The following is a 15990-nucleotide window of genomic DNA, read 5'->3' as shown; positions in this document are numbered from 1 at the left end:
CAAATGCTTCATACTCACCGAGACTCCGGCACGGCTGTAACTGCTTCCAGGCCGCTCAGTATTGCTCATCCATATTCACTGTATTCCCCCGCGCACCGGCAGCCTGGCGTCTGTGATTGGTTGCAGTCAGACGTGCCGCCAAGCTGTTTGACAGTGTGTCTGGCTACTTGCAGTCACAGACCCTGTCTGCGAGTAATAAATAAATAGATAAAAATTGGCGTAGGGTCCCCCCATATTATGATACTGACACAGATAAAGCATACAGCTACAGCCGTGCAATTTTCTTAGCTGTGTATCAAAATTAATTTAAATAAATCATTTTTTAAAAAAAAAAAAAACGGCATGCAGTCCCCACAATTTTGATACCCAGCCATGATAAAGCCCGACAGCTGGGGCTGGTATTCTTAGGCTGGGGAGACCCGTGCTCAGTGTGCCCCCAAGCCTAAAAATAACAGCTTGCCGAAATTGCCGCATCAATTAGATGCGATAGTCCCGGCACTTTATCTGGCTCTTCCCGCTTGCCCTGGTGCGGTGGCAATTGGGGTAATAAGGGGTTAATAACAGCTCACAGCTGCCACCAAGACCTAGATAGTAATGGGAGGCAACTATGAGACCTCCCCATTACTAATCTGTAAGTGAAAAGAAAAAACACAAATACCAAAAAAATCCTTTATTTGAAATAAAACACAAAAATAAAAACACCCTTTCACTCCTTTATTAACCCCCAAAATACCCAGGTCCGATGTAATCCACATGAGCTTCCATGACAATTCCAGCTCTGCTACATCTGAAGTCATAGGGAGCGTCTGTAGAACATGACTGCTCACTGTGAGCTTCAGACAGAGAATCAGCAGCGCGATGAGCGGTAACGTCACTCAGGTTAAGCTGGGGTCACACTAAGCGACAGCGACAACGACGTCGCTGTTACGTCACCATTTTCTGTGACGTAACAGCGACCTTGTAAGTCGCTGTTATGATCGCTGCTTAGCTGTCAAACACAGCAGAAGCAGCGATCATAACGTCGCTGTGCTACATGTGCAGAGAGCAGGGAGCCGCGCTTAGCGCTGGCTCCTTGCTCTCCTAGGTACAGTACACATCGGGTTAATTAACCCGATGTGTGCTGCAGCTACATGTCACACTGCAGAGAGCAGGGAGCCGCGCGCACTGCTTAGCGCTGGCTCCTTGCTCTCCTTGCTACAGTATACATCGGGTTAATTACCCGATGCGTACTGCAGCCACATGGGCACAGAGCAGGAGCCGGCACTGGCAGCAAGGGCGGAGGCTGGTAACCAAGGTAAATATCGGGTAACCAGGGAAAGGGCTTCCCTTGGTTACCCGATGTTTACGCTGGTTACAGCTTCGCAGCTGCCAGACGCCGGCTCCTGCTCGCTTCATTTCGTCGCTCTCTCGCTGTCACACACAGCGATGTGTGTGTCACAGCGGGAGAGTGACGACCAAAAAATGAAGCTGGACATTCAGCAACGACCTGCGACCTCACAGCAGGGGCCAGGTCATTGCTGGATGTCACACACAGCGACAGCGACGGGACGTCGCTGCAACGTCACAGAAAATGGTGACGTAGCAGCGACGTCGTTGTCGTTGTCGCTGTGTGTGACACCAGCTTTAGTTGCGATCACAGTTGGAGGTTCCCACGGTCCTTCACCTGTGATTACAGGTAATCTGACCTCAGTAAACTCAGTGATCTCACCTCAGGTGAGACCTGCATCTCCTGGCTGAAAAACAGATTTGGTGCTGAAATTTTTATACCATATTCCTGCACCCAATCTACACATCCTTTCAAAAAAAAAAAAAAAAAAAACGGATCATACCACAAATAGTTTTGATACTTTTTTTGCCAGGAGGTATAGATTGGGTGCAGGAATATGGTGTAGAAATTTCATCTCCAAATTTGCACTGGTTGGGTCAAAAATGCAAAAAAAAAAGGTTTTGATGCTGTTTCGGTGCAGTTATCTGCCAGGAGGTGTAAATTTGGTGCGGAAATATCTACACCACATTTCAGCACCAAATTTGCACCTCCTGGCAGAAAAACAGTTTTTTTTGCATTTTTTGGCCAAGAGATGCAGATTTGGTGTTAAAATTTCTACATCATATTCATGCACCTAATGTACACATCCTGGTAAAAAAAAATAAAACCCCAAAAACCTGACACATCAAAAACACATGTGGTATAATGCGTTTTTTTTTCCAGGAGGTTTAGATTGGGTGCAGGAATATTGTGTCGAAATTTCAGCACCAAATCTGCATCTCTTGCCAAAAAACACAGTTTTCTGCCAGGAGATGCAGGTCTGTGAACCTGAGTTTACTGACATCATCTTACCTGTGATCACAGGTGGAGGACAGTGGGAACCTTCAGCTGTGACTGCAAATAGCCTGAGTGATATCACCGCTCAACACTGCAGCTCATTCATTCTCTGCTTGAAGCTCACAGTGGGGTGTCATGTTCAATGGCCGCTCGCTGTGACTTCAGATGTAGGAGAGATGGAATCAACATGGGACCTCGTGTGGATTACGTCAAACCTGGGTGTTTTGATGGTTAATAAAAGAGGGGTTTTTTTGTATTTTATTTCAAATAAAGGATTTTTTTTCTCAGATGCCACACATTACTAATGTAGGGCTTGGCGGTAGCTGTGAACTGTTATTAATTCTTTAATACCTGGTACCACCACACCAGGGAAGAGCCGGGTAAAGTAAAGGGACTTTCACACCTATGCAATTTTTAGGCTGGGGGCCAATAAGCATGGTTCTCCCCAGTGTAAGAATACCAGCCCCCAGCTGTTGGGCTTTATCATGATTGGGTATCAAAATTGGGGGAGACCGCACGCTGTTTTTTTTTTTTTCCCCCAATTATTTAAATAAAAAAAAAAAAGAAAAATAAAAAAAAACAAAAAAAAAAACCGCATGCGGTTCCTCTTATTCTGATTCACAGCCAAGATAAGCGCATGGCTAGGGGTTGCAGCCTGTAGCCATATGCTTTATCTGTGTTGGGTATCAAAATATGGGGTTACCATAGGACATTTTTTTTTTTTTTAAATTTAGTTTAACACCACGATAGGGACCAGCAGACAGGGTCTGTGTTTGCAAGCAGTCAGACGCTGTCATACAGGCTGGGAACGCATCTGACTGCAACCAATTACAGACACCAGGATTGCTGGTGGGCGGGCAAAGCAGTGCATACGGATAATGAGCAGCCCTGGAAGAATGAGCAACCCCGGAAGCAGTTACAGCCGATCCAGAGACTCTGTTAAGTTTTATATTTCCTGAGTTGCCAAATCATTACCCAGAAATCCCTGAGAACAGTGGGCCCGGGTCCAGCACTTGGGTGAGTTTGAGACAGCGTGAATCCGGATTTTCACAGTCCGGGTCTGCCCATCACTACAATACAGGCTGCAAATTGTTGCCAGATGTGCTGGTGATTATTTTGCTAAAATGTATAAAAGATGGGACAGAAAGATTATTGGCCATGTAAAAAGACCCCATGTGCACGGTTAAATAATTAGATGCTAAATCACTATTCTTTCTATTGGGATGCTCAGCTACATAGAGAGAAGGTAGATTTTTTTTTTTTTATCTTTGCCTCCTTACCTGAAGTGTTAATAATAAACCAGGGTCTGGTCTATTCTGCTATTACAGCACAATACCCTGCATGATGTCACTAGGTGTAGTCTAGGAAAAACTTGTTTATCAAGCAAACACGGATCTCCATACCATACCACGTATTTCAGGGTGTGTCGCCCTTTGATGTTGTTCTGTCAGTGGCACCAGCCTAGTCTGTGACCTGATAACTTGCTGTGATAAAGCAGGGCTGGGAATTGCTAATCTCATTCGTCTCCCATTAACATTATAGAAGTGTATGTGTATAAGAGTATAACTTCAGTGGATTTAGGAGAAAACAATGACATGTTTATCTGCCATCACCAGAAGACACTAAATAAGGAGTTATAAGTTAAGACAACTTGGTCACAATGTAAATTTCTTGATGTAATCGCCATAATCCTCACTTTTAACTTGAGACCCACTGCTTTGATATATCGGAGCCCTTCTCGGCTGTCTCATCTGAGATCAGTCTGGCTCAAACATACATATTCTTAGGGGTACTTCTCACATAGCGAGATAGCTGCTGAGTCACAGGTTTTGTGACGTAGCAGTGACCTCATCAGCGATCTCGCTGTGTGTGACACTAAGTAGCGACCTGGCCCCTGCTGTGAAATCGCTGATCGTTAAGGCCCCTTTACACACTGCAACATCGCTAACGACATCGCTGTAACGTCACCGGTTTTGTGACGTAATAGCGACCTCCCCAGCGACATTGCAGTGTGTGAAACACATCAGCGACCTGGCCCCCGCTGTGAGGTCGCTGATCGCTACATATCTTTCAGGACCATTTTTTGGTCCTTTGTTTCCCGCTGTGCAGCATGCATCGGTGTGTTTGACACCGTTACAACGACTTTGTTAGCGACTTCCCTTTCAAATAGCTGCTTTCACACGCCCCAATGACCAGCGAGGTCGTTCTGCAGGTCCGTATCGCTGCTGCGTCGTTGGCAGGTATGCCTGTTTGACAGCTTACCAGCGACTCACCAGAAACTTTGTAGCGATCCCGGCCAGGTTGGGATCGCTGGTGGGATCGCTAGAAAGTCTCAGTGTGTTAAGTGACCTTTGCACACAGTGCTGGTTAATTTTTTGCTCGTTGCTCTACCGCTGTGAAGCACACATCGCTGTGTTTGACAGCGAGAGAGCAATGATCTGAATGTGCAGGGAGCCGGCGTCTGGAAGCTGCGGACGCTGGTAACCAAGGTACACATAGGGTAACTAAGCAAAGTGCTTTGCTTGGTTACCCGATATTTACCTTGGTTACTAACGTATGCCGCTCTCAGGCTGCCAGTGCTGCCTCCCTGCACACGTAGCCAGAGTACACATCAGGTAACTAAGTGAAGCGCTTTGCTTAGTAACCCGATGTGTACCCTGGCTACGAGAGCAGGGAGCCAGCGCTAAGTGGTGTGCGCCGGTAACCAGGGTAAATATTGGGTAACCAAGCAAAGCATTTTGCTTAGTTACCCGATATTTACCTTGGTTACCAAGCGCAGCATCGTTTCCACGAGTCACTGCTGACTGGTGGCTGGTCACTGGTGAGATCTGCCAGATTGACAGCTCACCAGCGTCCATGTAGCGCCGCACCAGCGATCCTGACCAGGTCAGATCGCTAGTGGGATCGCTGGAGCGTTGCTTAAGTGTGACGGTACAGTTAGAAGTTAAACTTATCAGTCTGCCCAACCTATTGCTTGATTCCTATGTGACGCCCTGGCGCTGCCAGGTGGTCACACACAGAGTAGACCCCGCACAACACCTTCCCTCACAGGGTTACACCAAGCCGACAAAACCCTAGTCACCCCCCCCCCAGGGTAGGAAAGGCACACTAGTGAGCGGGACCAGGCGGAAGGAAAATGCCCACCTAGGGATCTGGAAAACCCGGGGGGGGGGGGGAACAAGAGTAGTTCAGTTCAGTTGAGTGGTGTGGAGTGCAGTTCAGTGGAGGAGAGGAGAAAGTGAGTTGAGTTGAAGTGGAAGCCAGAGAGGAAAGGCATCGGGGTTGGAGCTCCGACGTGCTGGCTAGGTGGCAGACGGTGGTCCGTGTTTGTCAGTAGACGGGAAGACGGCTGCCGGAGATTCGAGGTGGACCGGCACAGGGTAGGAGCCCGCCGGTACCGACACCGGAGAACTGCCCGGAAACCATGCACAGAGGGGGTACCTGGACCCTGAAGCAAGGACCGGAACCACCGGCTTTGTTAATTCACCAGTTGAGGACAGGATTATAGGTCTTGTCCCACCAAAAGTCCCAAAAGAGCAGACCAGCAGCCCACAGCGGGAGATAGGGCATCCACCAGGGCCCCTTTAGATCCCACGGGTCAGCATCTGCGGGCAAGGCTCTCACCCATAGTTCTGGGAGCGGACTCCTGTGTTCTATACCGAGGAGTCCAAAAGAGAACTAAAAACCTTGCAGAGGAAAGTGACACAGACCATGACCCCGGGTGAGGGACCAGAATACACCCGGCCGCGGCGGCCGGCCATTTGCACCTTGGTTTACCACAGGACTTTTGTGATTTCATTGACTATGAGTAAACTAACATCCCCCGGTCCGACCGGGCGCGCCGGCCCCTGCAGCCACCATCCTCCGCACAGAGACACTGGACCCCGGGGCATCCATCCCTACCCATGGAGGGGGTAATATCCAGCTGCTATCCCATCACCCTCGGGTGCTCTCCAACAGCAGCGGTGGTGCTACATCTCACCACACACCTTGGGTGGCGTCACGAAGAGCTTACAGCAATCCCCGTACATATACGTCCCCTTTCATTTGAAGTGTCCGCGCGACCCCCGGGTCCGAAAAATCCCTCGAACCACACTGCGGATGTGGATCCGAGCAGCCCGGCTGCTGGTGTGGGGGGGGCACACCTACATTTGATTAGCTAATCTGGTTTTTCAATGTATTAACCAAAATCTTTAAATCGTTTTAAAAAAAAAAAAAAAAAAAAAAAAAAAAAAAAAATCACAAACCTGAGAAATATTCACCTTGCTGAATTCTTGAAGTTCCTATAGCGTTGCTTCCCGGCCTGTGTCACACAAATATGTGAGAGCTGCGGTGGTGACCCCAGAGGCGTACGTGGCAGCGGTCATATGTTTGCATCAGAATATCATTGCTGGCGGACAAAATACAGAGATCGCTGGGAAACGTCAGTACGAGATCAGTAGTGGGAATATTAGGCCACCCCAGTGCGATTTTTATGCAGGTGTCTGCTGCAAAATATGCAATAATGTGCTGTAGTGTCTTACTGCTTTTTTGGAGCAGATTTAAAGCATTTTAAAAATTTTTTTGTAGTGCAAAAACATTGAAAAATGCAATTTTTTTTCTCATGCATTTCTTCAGGTTCCTCATAGAAAACTTCATCATTGATAGTTCAACCACACAAAGTGGACATGCGTTTTCATGAAATCACACCCACTTTGCTTGAACTGTTTTACTGTAAGGCCTCATTCAGACGCTAGTGATTTGTCTGGTTTATTTTCATGGTTGAGCCGGGTCAGACTAGTGTGTCAAGATCGGACAAGTCTCTACTTGGTGCCCAAAAATACATGGACATATGAATGACATATAGATTCACATTTTATCCATGAAAAACTCAGAACTTATACGTGAAAATTAGACGCCTGAAGAGGCCATTGTGAAGGCAGCAGATTTTATACACAAAAACACAGTGGGATTAAAAGAAGTGCTTATGCCTTATGCTATATGAGAATATGGCCGCTTACTGCTTTCTACCATCCTAAGCTAAGAGGCTGGACAGCCCCATAAATCTACACAATTTCCCCAAAGTGGGCCTCATTAACACACACTATATATATTATATATATATCTTACTCCATAGAGGCAATGCAGAGTACTTGAGATCATACAACTGCTAGGTATCAGAGCCGCATCTACATTACGTCTCATAAAAAGCAATACAGAAAAAAAAAAAAATTATTTATATATATATATATATATATATATATATATATATATATATATATATATATATATATATATATATAAATAAAGGAGCTCTTGAATCTAATTGCGTTGGACACTTTACAACAGATATGACAAACCTCTCCATAGACACTAATGAACTGGTGACCACTAGCTAATACTGGTTGTCACCATCCAGGCTTCTGACACCAGCCATCATATATATTAATGGAGATTAATAAGAGTTAACTATGGAGATTACATGGTGTGAGAACACGTAACAGGAGCTCACTAGTGCGGGGACACTACATGGTGTGAGACAGGGACACGGCTCTATGACTGATGCTAGCTGTATGGAGCATCACACCTGCACCGTACACACTGACACAACACATACTACACGGGGTCTAGAAGGGGGATGGTGGCTGACAACTCACCGGTGTTCTGGTCCTGGGCTGCCGCTGTAACCGAGTGTGCAGGGATCACTGCTCCATAGTCACAACCCAGCAGAGGTACTGTACTTCCGCCTTCCTGCAGCGAACTACAATGCCCGGCATGCCACGCGAGCAGCCTTCCGTATTCCCAGCAGCATTACCCAGGAGGTCGCTGCTGAGCTGCTGCTCTCTCATCTGTCTGAGTGATGTGAATCACTTATGGTACGCCGTGTGACCCTAGGGTTTCCAAAAGATCATGCTGCAGATAGGAGTGCCAACCAGTATTATGTCCCAGCCCCATAATACTGCGGGAGTCCTAGAACAATATGACAGCCATAAAAGACCCTGTATGTGCCAGCATATATAGTAATGTGCCATCTCTAGAATGTACTTTACCCCTAAGTGCTCGTTCAGATAAGAGTATAACACTGTTCCACATATTTAGTTATCAGTTATGACATGAGCCATTTCTTAAACGGTATATCTGCCTGTTAAAGCCATGTGCCCACGGGAGATCGTACATGTGGACTTTTCTGCAGATATTTCCGCAGGTTCTCGCAGCAACTCCCCGGAATCCGCAGCTATCCATTGCTGCAGTATTTCTGCGGAATTGTTGCGGTAAACCTGTGAAAACAGTGCGGATTTTGTGCGGAATTCCTGCGGAAGTCCCGGCCTCTATCTCCATAGTGGAGGAGCGGGAATTCCGCAGATATTTCCACATGAATAATGGACATGCAATTACGTGCGGCTGTGGGAGATCCGCAGCATTGATACAGCACTCCCCAAATCCCATAGGATAACATGGGATATCAAAGTGTAGACTGGAGGAAAAACGGGTTTAAAAACCGCGCTAGGAAACCACGAGCAAGGATGTAAATGAATATTTTTCTTTTATTTAGATAATTCCAACGCGTTTCGGAGACCCATCTGTCTCCTTCCTCAGGGAAAAAGAATCATTTTGAGATTCTTTTTCCCTGAGGAAGGAGACAGATGGGTCTCCGAAACGCGTTGGAATTATCTAAATAAAAGAAAAATATTCATTTACATCCTTGCTCGTGGTTTCCTAGCGCGGTTTTTAAACCCGTTTTTCCTCCAGTCTACACTTTGATATCCTTTGCTCAGACACGGGGCCGCTGCTGAACCACTAAAGCACTCATCCACGTTCTCTAAGGGGTTGTGACTGGCACAACCCAGCCAGGTAAGTGTGTTTTAACCCTTTTTCCCTCTGCCCTGTAAATTGGGTAAGACCCTATTGCGCCTTTTCTCTCCTACTACAGCATAGGATAACATGTGGAGTGTCTGTACTTATGTAAAACCGTGGATTTATCTGGAAAATCTAGAAAATCTGTGGGTTTTCAGCGGCAAAATCCGTGATTTCTTTCTCCTGTGGGCACATAGCCTAAGCCTAGCACTGTTCTTTGTACAGAGCGGTCTGGCAATATACAGTTTCTTTTAGGCTCTGTAGATGGGGCAGGACAGCTGACGTCCTACTGATTGACAGCTGTCTCTGCTGCCTAACTAACGAGCCTGCTGTCAATCAGCATGATGTAAGCAGTCCTGCCCATTTACAGAGCGAATCAGAAGCCACCGCTCTATTGACACGACTTCAGCGGAAGCAGCTGAATCACCACAGGAGCGGTCTATGACCAATCTGTTCCATCGAAGAATTGCACCGAGCTCAACAGGCAGGTGAGTAGCTCAGGCACGGTTTTTTTTTTTTTTTTTATTAAAGTCCAGGATATACCCTTTAATGATTTTGATCTCCTGAATTCAAATCTTACAATGAACATTTTTAGTTGCCTCTGGTTTCTATGTCTTCCTTTCACTGCTACAGATAATTAATGCATAAAGGTTTCTGTAATTTGAAAGAATATTATTTTTGCAAATATCAAGATGCAAAATATTTTGTTTTGCCAATTTTCAGATATTTATTTAGAGGAAACCGCAACAATTGAAATAACTAAAACATGGCTAAACACTTGTAAATTAAAACAGTCACAGAAATTAGACTACGAAATGTGGTCCTCATTCAGTGACCACTCTTTTTTGCTTATCTTTTCTACTCTGCCATCGGATTAGCAGTTACAAATGTCCAACAGTAATCTGCGAGCATTGATAGATACCATTTTCCTTTATATCTTTTCTCCATTGCTGTTATCTGCTATAAAGAATTAGTATATGCAAAGCAAGGTAAAAACAAATTTCTGTTCATATGTTCAGGCTTTTTGAGTTTGTAACCACTCCAGACTTGGAAAGCTGTGAAGCAGCGAAGTGTCCTAACTATACTTCTGGTGGCTTCCATTTGACGGATATATATATAGACAGTTTAAAAAAAAAAAGACAACAGCAGTCCTGGCCTGCGAGGCCCAGAGTCTCCTCCGCAGGAGAATGCATCTGCCTGTGCCCACAATCCGGGCTCGGGCAGTTTCGGTCTTTCTCTTATGTTCTCTCTGTGGAGAACCCTTTGACTCTGCAGCAAAGAATTGACATGCTTCGGCTCGGAAAGCTGCACCACAGGCCAGTTTATGCTGCGGACAGTACACACACAGTGGGCATAGAAATCCCATCCACTATGCTTGGACTGTACATCAGTGTTTTGGACGTAGCTGAAGCATGCTGCATCCAAAACCCTGTGAACACTGATCGTGGGCACGCAGCCTTAGGCCTCTTTCACACGTCCTTGTCTCCGGTACGTGTTTGGTCCGTTTCCTCACGTACCAGAGACACGGGCACACGTAGACCCATTATAATCAATGGGTCTGCGCTCACGTGCGTATTCTGCCATGGACCGTGTGTACGTGTGGAGTATACGTGTGTCTGTGTGCTCCACACGTAGAATATGTCCGTTTTTCTCCGGCATCACGGGTGTCACACGGAACGCAAACGGACCACACGGAGGTGTTCCGTGTGACACACACCGGAGAAAACACACGTGTCTGTAAAAAAAATAAGAAAACTTTACTCACCTTCTCCAGCCCTGCTGTCTCTGCTGCTGCTGTCACTTGCTGCCGACCGCCGCTCATTATGCTCATTGCATATTCACTTCACTGCGGCCGGAAGCTGCAGCAGCGGTGAGTCGGCAGGACCGGAGACCAAAGATCAGCAGCATGGACATCTACGCCAGGGACAGGTGAGCAGAAAGTTCCCATTCTCCTGTGTTATCACGGATAACATACGGGTGCCATAAAAACGGCTCACGGAGGACAATATGCACCTTTGACACGTCGGTGAAAAACGTGCAGGATTTTGACGGACTTGTGAAAGAGGCCATAGGGTGGGTGCCCATGATCCGGACACGCTGCCTCCTGGACACTGCGGGTTCTGACCTGTGGAGCAGTGGGTCTTCTCCATCGGAGACCGCAGCTGCTTGTGTCCATGATCCAGGCTTGGTCAGTTACAGTCTCTTGCTTGTGTTCTCCCTGCGGAGGACGCTTGCAAACAATTGTCATGCTGTAGCTCGGAAAGCCGCTCTGCAAGTCAGTATTTTCTGCAGAAAAAAAACCAAGCACAGTGGGCACGGAATTTCTAGAAATCCCATCCACTATGCATGTACTGTACAATGCAGCGTTCTGGACACAGCTGAAGAAAACTGCTAGTGAGCACGCAGCCTTAGGCTATGTGCGCACGTTGCGTACTAGCCTGCAGAAATTTCTGCAGCGATCTGAAGAGCACATGTGCGCTTTACATCGCTGCAGAAATGTCCGTAGTGAGCGCCGATTCCATGCGCTCTGCCTGCAGCTCCTGCCATAGACAGAGCAGGAGCTGCCGGCAAAGCGCAGGAAAGAAGTGACATGTCACTTCTTTTTGCGCAGCGCTTCGGCAGTAGCCGAAGCGCTGCGCTCTGAGACGCCACGTGCGCACGGCCCCTGCACAATCTCCATAGACTGTGCAGGGGACGCAGGACGCATGCAGTTACGCTGCGCTGCAAAGCGCAGCGTAACTGCATGAATTTACGCAACGTGCGCACATAGCCTTAGGGTGTGTGCACATGATCAGGACACGCTGCGCACTGGACGCAGCATGTCCTCTCCTGCTCAGCCATGAGTCCTCTCCGCTGGAGACCGCAGCTGCCTGTGCCCATGATCAGTGTTCGGACCGCTGTGAATGCAGCATCTGTCCTGAAGTAAAAGATGACATTTTATCCATACAGTATGTAAAGGGTTATGCAGATGTCTGAAGTGTAACCTTTTACGTCACTGTATGGGTAAAATAGCATCTTTCACCTCAGGGACCGATGGTATATTATGTTGGAGTCACGACCAGTATTTTATATCTTTTACTCGAGAAACATTTTTTAACATAATTTGTAAAAAAATAAATAAATAAATAAAATCTGGCTCCTGACTAGAAATGCAGCTGTGTGCTGTAAACTTGTACTTCACTGCAACTTTTGAGACGAGCTTTACTGGCAGCTCAACCATTGCTGCTGAACTATGACAGGGTGGACCCGAGTGTTCATCAGGTCTCAGGGAAGTGGCGGGAGATCAGAGAAGAGCTTCCCCTGCCGCTGTCTCCCCCCTAGTGGCCCAGCCTGGGTACTACACCCCGTCTGGACATAGCGCGTCCTATTATAAATGAGACTGAGCAGCTGCGACACTGTCGCCGTCCCACAGCACCCCTTTATGAATCGCTCATTACATAGTGAACTTTCTTTAAAAGGCGGGACGAGGCGGTGTGACGCGCACATGCTCCCTCACAGCTCTGTGACAGGAAAATGAGGCGGAAGTGAGGAGAGGTTTGCAGAAGTGTATGGAGAAGCGAAAAATGACAGCCGGGAACAACGAGAGCGGATGACAGACGGAGCCGAGTGACCGAGCGCGGGAGCCTCCGTCTGCAGGTGTGGCATGTGTGCCTCTGAGCCCACCCTGTGTGCACATATGTGCTGGGTATGGAACATGGCCGTGCTCTGCAGCTCTGACACATCTTCTGTACTTCCAGGGTTTTCCTCCTTCCTCCCACACACTTGGTTGACGCCTCACCAGAAGCAGCGGATCTGTGGTGCTGAGCGACAGACATCATTCTCCTCATCGTGAGCGGGTATTCACTGATTGTATCATTATTATATGCTGCGTACACGGATCTGACAGAATATGGCGCATTTGGGGGAAAAAGCGTCATATTTATAATGTGTGTGTATAGGTGCCAGGGAAGCCCCTAAGTCATAAGCCCATTTATGTGACCATTTATGTGACGGGGAGCACGAGGTGGGTCTTTATATGTCAGTGTTAGGCTACTTTCACACATCCGGTTTTTGCTCTGCAGCACAATACGGCGCTCTGCAGAAAAACCGCAACCGTTTTTTTAGCCGCCGGTTGCGTTTTTTTTTGCATAGACTTACATTAGTGCCGTATTGTGCCGCATGGGCTTGCGTTCAGTCTGGTTTTTGCCGCATGCGGCAGATTTAGCCGATGCCGCGGCTGGATCGAACGTTCCCTAGCACGTTTTTTGCTCCGGCAAAAAAACCGCATCCGGCCGCTGCGGCGCATTTTTCAATGCATGCCTATGGACGCCGGATGCGGCGCGATGCGGAAAAAAACCGCATCCGGCCGCCGCATGCGGTTTCTTCCACTGCGCATGCTCAGTAGCGTGCCGCAACCGGAAAAAAACGGACGGGCCGCATGTAAAAACTTATGCAAAGGATGCGGTGTTTTCGCCGCATCCGTTGCATAGGTTTCACAGCCGGATTGAGCCGCACTGCTCAAACCGGATGTGTGAAAGTAGCCTTACACGGTTTTTTTCTTCTATATGGAATAGTGTAGCCCCCTGAGGCATGTAGTCAGGCTTGGACTGGCCACAGGAGAGCAGGAGAATCCTCCGGTGGGCCCCTCTGCAGTAATAGTCACTTACCCCCAAACATGATCATTAGTTGGCACAGTACACTTGTTTCACTATGTACAGACAAAGGAAGCATCTCATCATTCATTGCATAAACTATCCAGTATATTATTATATAGAAGCACAGGTAAATGTGTGAATATAGTTGATCAGTGGGCACCCAGAGACAATGTGACTGGTGGGACCCTGCCACCCCAGTCTGACTCTGCATGTAGTACAGATATACTCTATTGTTGTTCTTTTTACAGTGGGGGGAGCGAATAATTAAAGCTCCGAAAGACACCACCACAGCCACTGTGACCGCATCCTGCGGGGGTGTGCACACAATGTCCATAAGTTGAGGCTTTTGAGCATCTTGTAATCACTTCAGGTTGCTAAAGATGCCAAGCGGTAAAAGAAGTCCGTTCTGACAGCTTGTGATCTGAATACTCGGCACATTTTATAATAGAAGTCAACAAGAAGGCTCAAATGACAGTGGGAATACGCCCTGACATCTACTTGAGCCCTTTAGCCATCCCTTAACGACTTAAAGAACGTATAGGTCCTAGCTCTCCTCTGTCCCTTTGATGTGGACTCATCGTGTGAGCCTACATCTTTCCCCACACATGTCTGCTGATCAGATCAGCAGGCATGTACAGCTAACAGGCGTGGGTGGATCAGAGCTCCACTCACGCCTGCTAACCCCTTAAATCATGCTGTCAAACTGACAGCTCGATATAACATGCTCTGGCAGGGATCGCAATTTTCCCCGCTGCCATCGGCGGCCTTGTGTTGCAATCACAGGGCACCAATGGGTTGTCATGACAGCGCGGGGTCAGCTGATGACCCCTGTTGCTGTCATGAGTCACTTCCTGTGAATGCCAACAGAGCGCCACATTCACAGCAGATCAGCATTTCTGCTGATCAGAGCAGCACTGAACCATTTCTCTGATCAGGAGAAGTGATCGGATAGTGTAGGCATAAGGCCCAGTGCCCACGCTGCGTATGTTGACGCCGATTTTCAGAAATCTGCATTTCCATTGTGAAGCCAGCAAAGTCTATGAGAATTCAGAAGTGCTGTGCCCACGTTGAGTATTTTTCCCTTGCGTATTTGGTACAGATTTCTTTTTTTTCTGCACCAAATCTGCACCAAATACGCAAGGGAACAGTAAACAACGTGGGCACAGCACTTATGAATTCTCATAGACTTTGCTGGCTTCACAATGGCCATGCAGATTTCTGAAAATACGCGTCAAAACTACACAGTGTGGGCACTGGGCCTAAGTGTATGACCGCACTTTGCGTTTCAGCTGCTTTTTAGGTCCGTTTTGAACTGCAGCGTTTTCATGCCAAAAGGCATGCGTTTTGCTTTTCCATAATAGTCTATGGAAAATGTGGATTTCTAAACCACACTTTGCTTTTTAAAACGCTGCGTTTAATTTGCATAATTTGTGGCAAAAACCATGCGTTCAAAGAAGCAGCATGTCAATTGTTTTTGCCATTTCTGCAGCGTTTTGCTAACATTGAAGTCAATGAGAAGTTTAAAAAAGCAACAAACATTGAAATTCCTGCGTTTTACCTGCTTTTTAGGCCGCCGTCACACTTGCGCGTATCTCGTGCGAGTCTCACATCGCATCACCCGGCACGGCCGCACTCTCCTGACAGGAGCGGGTCAGCTGCATGTATTTCTATGCAGCTGAGATGCTCTTGTCCGGAGAGCATCAGGCCGAGTCGGGTGATGCGATGCGAGACTCGCACGAGATACGCGCAAGTGTGACGGCGGCCTAAGGTGCAGGAACACTGAGTTTTTGACTTCAAAAACGCATGCTTTTCAGACATTAAAATAAATGAATAATATGTCCCTTTACACACACACACACACACATAATCCGACAATTAAATTATTGAAAATTATGATTTTATTGCTATTTTAGCAATAAATATTATAAAACCTCTATAATTTCATGAAATCTAACTATTTTCTTAAATAATTCAAAAATTATGTTTTCCTCTTTTTTTTTTCTCTTTTTTCATTTTGTTTGACTATTTAAACTTTATTTAGCAGTGTCTTGATGTTCAAAACACATCTGTCAAAACGCAGGTGAAAAAGCGCTTAAAATGCATCTAAAACGCGGTAAATACGCATGCGTTTTTAGCGCTAAATTTCTGGAAAAGGCAACTTTGGCTAAATCAATTAAGGCAAAAACGTGCGTTTAGAAC

General features: G+C 46.9%; 2 protein-coding genes across 3 annotated transcripts in view; one reads left to right on the top strand and one right to left on the bottom strand.

Moving 5' to 3' along the window:
- The window catches only part of CANT1 (calcium activated nucleotidase 1), a 36691-nt gene extending 28628 nt beyond the window's left edge, over positions 1 to 8063 (bottom strand). Inside the window, exon 1 of the mRNA XM_075349680.1 lies at positions 7960 to 8063. The gene's annotated coding sequence lies outside the window, so the exon portion shown is untranslated. The remainder of the gene's footprint in view (positions 1 to 7959) is intronic.
- A 4465-nt stretch (positions 8064 to 12528) lies between these two features.
- The window catches only part of ENGASE (endo-beta-N-acetylglucosaminidase), a 127958-nt gene continuing 124496 nt past the window's right edge, over positions 12529 to 15990 (top strand). For both annotated transcript variants that reach the window (XM_075349677.1, XM_075349678.1), the window contains exons 1-2: positions 12529 to 12793; positions 12895 to 12993. The gene's annotated coding sequence lies outside the window, so the exon portion shown is untranslated. The remainder of the gene's footprint in view (positions 12794 to 12894; positions 12994 to 15990) is intronic.

Source organism: Anomaloglossus baeobatrachus, chromosome 5 (genome assembly GCF_048569485.1).
Source record: "Anomaloglossus baeobatrachus isolate aAnoBae1 chromosome 5, aAnoBae1.hap1, whole genome shotgun sequence".
Lineage (NCBI taxonomy): Eukaryota > Metazoa > Chordata > Amphibia > Anura > Aromobatidae > Anomaloglossus > Anomaloglossus baeobatrachus.
This window is presented reverse-complemented; position numbering and strand designations above follow the sequence as displayed.